The sequence below is a fragment of the Cyprinodon tularosa genome, unplaced genomic scaffold (assembly GCF_016077235.1).
Source record: "Cyprinodon tularosa strain WSP-4 unplaced genomic scaffold, ASM1607723v1 ctg42, whole genome shotgun sequence".
Taxonomy (NCBI): domain Eukaryota; kingdom Metazoa; phylum Chordata; class Actinopteri; order Cyprinodontiformes; family Cyprinodontidae; genus Cyprinodon; species Cyprinodon tularosa.
Window position 1 is genome coordinate 2,689,149 of NW_024039141.1, and position 6,824 is coordinate 2,695,972.

The following is a 6,824-nucleotide window of genomic DNA, read 5'->3' on the forward strand; positions in this document are numbered from 1 at the left end:
TGTTTGGTCCACACTTTCCTCCAACTGGCTTTGTTCTTCTGCTTGGTGACCTACAGAATATTAATCAGATCAAACTACACTGAAAAATAGAAACCCTGAAAAATAGATACCTTGGGTGGATCAGAAAATCGTCTGACTTGAGGCAAAGCTTTCTGCAAGTGAAGCTAGTTTCTAAAACAAACTCTGGTCTGTTGAAAGCAGAGTAAATTTTGCAGGTGTGAATACACCCCTAACACATAATAAGCAAAGCACTTTATCCAGTGAGAACAAATCAGCTTCAAATCAAAACAACGGTCCTTCTTTTTGAAGCATTCTCAAAAGCAAAAACAAGACCCTGAGACCAGATACGCTCCTCTCCATGACCATGCATTGAGATCCCATCTATGAAGACTACAAACAGGATGAGTGATATGAACCAGCGATGAAAAAGTCCAACCTCCACTGAGAACAAATCTGTAACAAGTCTTCAGATCAATAAAAGACATTTGGAATGGTCGACCAAACTCCCTCTCAATGCAACTCTATAGGGAAAGATCTGAGCCAATCGGAGCCTACTTTTCCAACGTCCAAGAGTAGCCTTCCCGATGAAGGCTTTCCCATAGCTGGAAAACACTCATTGGTCCTCATACTGCAAACATAATAAAATAATTGTATTTTTTGTGTAGACTGAGAGATATAAAAAAAAATAAATAAATAAATAAATGGAATCTCCTTGATCTATTGCAAATCTGACCAATAAGTGAATAAAAGTACAACTGAAAAATCCTAAATAGACAATAGCAAATCCAAACAGGTAAAATGCAGACTAATAAACCTCATAGAAAAAGTTCAATAATAAAAACCCAAAATCATTATTTTAATGGGAACAAACTTCTATTTTTGGTTCTTTGTGTGCTACGAACAGAGCAGAATGTTCATGAATAGGCTGTGTGAAGATTCTCTAACAATCTTCAGAGCAATGTTTCTGAGTTTCCTCTTAAATGTATCCCTTGACCTTTCACCCCGCTCTCCTCACTATTCTCTGCAGGACCTTTTGTCTTAATATCTTCAGCTGTCTTCAGGTGTTGATTTTTGTGAGAATTGGCGTCCCTTCAACCAGGCGAAGCAATCAGAGATCCCCTCTCTATTCTGTGTTGTTGCTGATGCTGAGAAATATATGCTTACCTCCAGCATTTTTGTCCCCTCTCTATATTGATAACTCAGCCCTTCCTAGATCACAGAAACGAGAGAGAATGCTGACATTTAACGCTAATTAACCTTTAATCCTACTTGCAGACACTTCACCTTTAACTGCATTTTTAAGATGGTTAAATCTCACTTCTGAGTACCCATAAGCTGCTGTCTTATCTGAAAGGCAGCCTAAACACTAGCATAGCGGATATTTGGGAATATAGAGAAACATGTTCTTGAGGATAAATACATATTTTTCTTACCTGGAAAATCAGTTCAGATAAATTCACTCTAGGATAAATTTTGTAATAACCTCTGTTATAGTAGAAACCTGCTTCTTTCCATTTTCTGGTGCAATCGGAAGCAAACTTGGAGCAAAATGTTCTTGCTGTTATTGTTGTCCACACCAATCTGCCTTTCTCTGCTTTTAACACTTTTTCAATTGTGTTTTTGGAACCTACCGTCACACAAATCAAGATTTGTGAGTCAACAAGTAATTTTAAATAGTTTGGTTATCTAACATAACCCCAGTTCTTAGAATAATATGAGCGAGGTGCCTCGCTATGGGATGCAGCCTCCTGCAGCCCTGATAGAAGCATCTATCTCAATCTGCCAATCCTGATTGGCCGGTGGAAGTGCCCGTCATACGCCACGCCCCGTAGCTCTGACTACTAAAGCGTGTGCGGATCCCGGCACTCCAATTCAACAAGCAAACCTCTTCTCGCCGCCCTGCAAGAAGGGTCGTCTGGCGAGACACCTCGCTCATATTATTCTAAGAACTGGGGTTATGTTAGATAACCAAACGTTCTTTTTCATAATATTCACTCGGTGTCTCGCTATGGGATATGGTAGCTCCCGTATTGCCAGACAGCTAATCGAACAAGAACCGGCCGATGGGGAAGGTCCGCAAGGTCAGTTATGACTCTAGGACCGCACTGGCCACGCACGGTCCAGACACGTCAAGCATGTAGAACCGGACAAAAGTCAGAGGCGAAGACCAATTCGCCGCTGAACAAATGTCCTGAACGGACACTCCCCGAAATAAAGCCCAGGACGCAGCCATCCCGCGGATAGAGTGTGCACGCAGACCCGCCGGGGGCTGCAGACCCCTGCTTCCATATGCCAAAGCTATAGCCTCCACCACCCAGTGGGCGAGGCGTTGCTTTGTGATCGGCTGTCCCTTAAGGGGCTCCGCCCAGGAGACAAAGAGCTGATCACTCCTCCTGAAGCTCTGCGTCCTGTCCATATAAGAGCGCACGGCTCGAACAGGGCCGCCTCGTGTGCGCTCGCTGTTCACCTTGGGAGGCGGCGAACGCCGCTAGCTCGATCGGTGAACAAGAACCAACCACTTTAGAAACAAAGGCCGGGTTGGGCTTCAGAACCATACGCGTGTATTCCGGGTCGAACCGGGTACTTGCGGGGTTCACAGAGAGCGCATGAATGTCGTTGACTCGTTTCGCAGAGGCCAGGGCCAGTAACAGCACTGTCTTGAGAGACAGATGTTTAAGACTGGACCCCAACAACGGTTCAAATGGGGGTCCCTTAAGCCCCTCCAGAACCACCGACAAATCCCATGGAGGCAGCAAAGGTCTGGAGATGGGGAGGAGCCTGCAGGCGCCCTTCATAAACCGACAAACCAAAGGGTGTTGGCTCGCCGTTTTGTCTCCAAATCCTATATGGCATGCTGCTATAGCTGTCAGATAAACCTTAACGGTGGAAAAAGCTTTTCCTTTATCAATCAGTTCCTGTAAAAACGACAGAATCGCTGGTACAGAACACTGAAAAGGAATGTAGTCCCGTTCAAGACACCACCGCTCAAACAGTCTCCACTTGGAGCCATATAGGCTCCTAGTAGAGGGAGCCCTGGCGTTTTGGATAGTAGTAATTACACTCTGAGGGAGTCCCGTAGTGGTTAAATTAAGCCACTCACGGGCCAGGCCCACAGCTGCAGTCGCTCCGGGTGTGGGTGGAACACTGTCCCCGCACCCTGCGAGAGCAGGTCCCTGAGCAGCGGCAGCTCCCAAGGCTGGGCGCACAGCATCTGGAATATCTCCGCCAGCCAGTGTTGCGCTGGCCAGTGCGGAGCTATTAGGATCAGTTTGTGATTGAATGCCCTCACTCTGGCGAGAGTGGGGGGTATCAGGGCCAGCGGTGGAAACGCGTATAGCAGCTTGTGCGGCCAGGCGTGCGCTAGTGCGTCTACGCCCAGAGGGGCATTCAGAGTGCTCAGAGAGAAGAACAGCTTGCATCGAGCGTTTTCCCTGGACGCGAAAAGACCTATCTGAGCGCGCCCGTAGTGCGCCCATATCTGCTCTACGACCTGTGGGTGCAGCGTCCATTCCCCGTACACTGGCGCGCCTCTGGACAGCAGGTCCGCACCCGTGTTCAAGTCTCCCGGGACGTGCGTCGCTCTCAGGGAGAGAAAGTGGGCACTGCTCCAGAGAATCAGGTTGCGCGCCAGATTGTGCAACATGCGGGAGCGCAGGCCCCCTTGGCGGTTGATATACGCCACTGTTGTCGTGTTGTCCGTCCTCACCAGGACATGGTGACCCGAGAGGAATGGGAGGAAGTGTCTCAGAGAAAGAAACACCGCCGAAAGTTCGAGAAAGTTTATGTGAAGGCGCTGGAGGGCCTGGCTCCAGCGACCCCTCACAGAGCTGCCCTCGTGAATGCCGCCCCAGCCTGATAGGCTGGCATCCGTGGTTACCACTTTCCGGGACGAGACTGTGCCCATAGGCACCCCTTGGGTCAGGAAGGACGGGGCTCACCAACAGCGCAGAGCTGTTATACAGTCCGCTGTGACCGTTATCCGCCGTGCGCCATGACGCACGGGTTCCATTGGGAGCGAAGCGACCCAGCGCTGAAAGTCCAGCATGTGAAGCCGGCCGAGGCGAATCACGAGGATGGCTGAGGCCATCAGACCCAGCAACCGAAGGCACAGTCTGAACTGGACAGACCTGTGCAGACGGAATTGTGCAAGGCACGCTCTGAAAGTCGTCACTCTTTCCTCTGACAGGCGGGCTGTGAACGGAACAGAGCGCAGGGATAAACCCAGAAAGCATATCTCTGCGTTGGAGATAGGTGGCTTTTCTCCATATTTATCACAAAACCCAAATCCATCAGGTGTGTTGTGACAATGTGTGTGTGAACCCTGGCTTCCTGTTCTGACTGCGCTAACAGGAGCCAGTCGTCTAAATACGTGGCCAGACGTATCCCCCGGCGTCTGAGCGGGGCTACCGCGGCCTCTGTGCACCGTATGAAAACCCTCGGGCTGAGAGACAGACCGAATGGTAGAACACGGTATTCGTAACACACCCCTTGAAAGGCAAATCGGAGATATTGTCTGTGAGGGGGATAAATGGGAATGTGGAAATACACGTCTTTCAGATCCACGGACGAAAACCAGTCGTTCGGTCTTACTAGACGCAACAGTGCTGCATGTGTCAGCATCCTGAACTTGTATTTCCGCAGGAATTTGTTCAGGGCTCTTAAGTCCAGAATAGGGCGGATTCCTCTCCCCCCCCCGTTTGGGGACGAGGAAGTATCTGGAATAAAACCCTGACAGACTCTGTTCGGGAGATACGACAGAAACTGCTCGTTTGTCTATCAGAGAGAGAATTTCCTCCCGTAAAACTCGAGCTTATTCTCCCTGTGCATGTGAGTGTATTACACCGGAGAAGCGGGGAGGGACAGTGGCGAATTGAAGCCTGTATCCCCGGGAAATTGTGCGCAACACCCACGGTGGAGCTGCTGCTGCTCTCCAGCTTTCCCATCTGAGAGAAAGCGGGGGAACATATTGCGGCTCCTGCCCCGCGCCCCCCTGTGGTGGAACCGAGAAATGATTCTCGGGCACCACCGGAGGCACGGTGGGGCGCTCTGCAGGGGGCTGAGCGGCCACCCTGCTTATGGAGAGAGCATTGTCTGTTTTGGCTTTTTTTATTATCTGCACCCTCGGCTCGTGGCCTGGCTGTGACAGATTTATTATTTTTATTTTGACACCATTTTTTCTTTGAACAAGGGTGTGTGACTGTGCTTGTGGACATTCCGCTCGGGGCGCAACCGCGCAGACCTCCGGGGCGATGTCCTTCTCCTCGCGGACTGGCTCTGGGATGGGCAACGGTGGCGTGGGGTGCGCACAAACAAGCCAAAACGGTGGGCCTGCGCAACGGGGAGCGGCAGGCTGCACCAACTGAGGAACTGGCGGCTGTCAGGCCGCCCTCTTTTTCTTCCTTGCCTGTGGGACCGAGCTCGCGGCGGCTGTGGGCGGCAGCGGCGGCGTAGCGGTCATGGAGGCAGGTTTCCCCTGCCAGCCGGCTCCGCGCTCCTTCCTCATCGGAGGGGGTGGACCTGGCGGTGGTGGCCGTCTTGGTATCTTAAAACGCGGCGGCTGGGAGGCTGCTTGCGCAAAGGTTTTGCACTGCACTGGAGGTGAAGGCGCAGGGGCTTTCCGAGAGAGACAAAGTTTGAGGGCCTCGTTGTCCTTTTTCTTTGCCTCACATCTTTGCTGCATTGTGGCCAATGCAGAGCCGAAGATGCCTTCAGGGACGATCGGCATATCCAGGATGTCATCCCGCTCCCTGTCGGTCAGGTTAGCGAGACTGAGCCATCGCGCTCGCTCCTGGACGACGAGGGTTGCCATCACCTTCCCTGTGGCCTGGACCGAGACACGTTGGATACGGAGAGACAGGTCCGCGATGACCGCCATCTCCTCCCACGCATCCGGGTCTTGCTCCTCAGCAGACGCGCCAAACAACTCCGCTTGGTAGGCAGTGAGGATGGAGAGGGCGCTGAGGGCTCTGGCCGAGAGGGCTGCTGCTTTGTATGCCTTTTCGGTCAGCGCAGACTGAAACCGTTCGGGCTTAGCTGGCAGCGTGGGGGGCCTAGGGGAAGCTGCAGACAGCTGGCTCACGCTGCCTGGGCAGAGGTGCGCAGCTACCGGGACTTCCACCAGAGGCATGGAGAGGAGGCCGTGGGCGTCCATCGCCTCGCAGTCGAGGGATGCTGCGCCCGAAATAGGGCTCCTGTTGCTGTATGGGCAGCTAGTCCATGTTTTGGAGAGCTCCGTCAGCAACTCGGGGAAGACAGGGAGAAGCTGCTTCACCGCATTTCGTGCCAGGGGAAGCCGTTTGCCTTCATAGCGGGACCGGGTGGGCTCCGCTATTGCGACCGGCCAGGGGATCTCCAGCTTCTCTGCCGCGCGTTTGCACACGTCGAGCAGGTCCACATGGAGGGAGGGAGCTGGTGAGCTCGCTCCCCTGTCTTCCTTGGCGGAAGGGCACGGCGGTTTAGGCTTCTCAGGCTGTGCTGGGGCCATGAAGGTGTCATCCTCTTCCTCGTCCTCTGATATGAGGAACGAGGTGTCGTCATCCTCCTCCATGGGGCTGACTTTCAGCACGTCTTCCTCGGGAAACGGGGGGGCATGGAGCTGCTCGCACTGGGCACCCCAGTTGAGTCAGTCTCCGGAGCTTCCCCAGCTGTGTCCACGTCCTCCTCCGCGGCTGCACCTTGTGCGGCGGTGGGGAGGAATGGATCACAGTCCGAGACGCTAAACTGGCGGGCTAGCCTGCGTCTGAGGCTCTTAACCGTGAACACTTTGCAGTGTCCACAGGAGCCGGGAATTTCTAGGGCCAACCTGGCGTGGTCGACTCCCAGAC

General features: G+C 52.7%; 1 pseudogene; it reads right to left on the bottom strand.

Moving 5' to 3' along the window:
* Positions 1 to 2,384: 2,384 nt before the first annotated feature.
* Positions 2,385 to 6,547, bottom strand: LOC119792449 (annotated as a pseudogene).
* Positions 6,548 to 6,824: the final 277 nt, after the last annotated feature.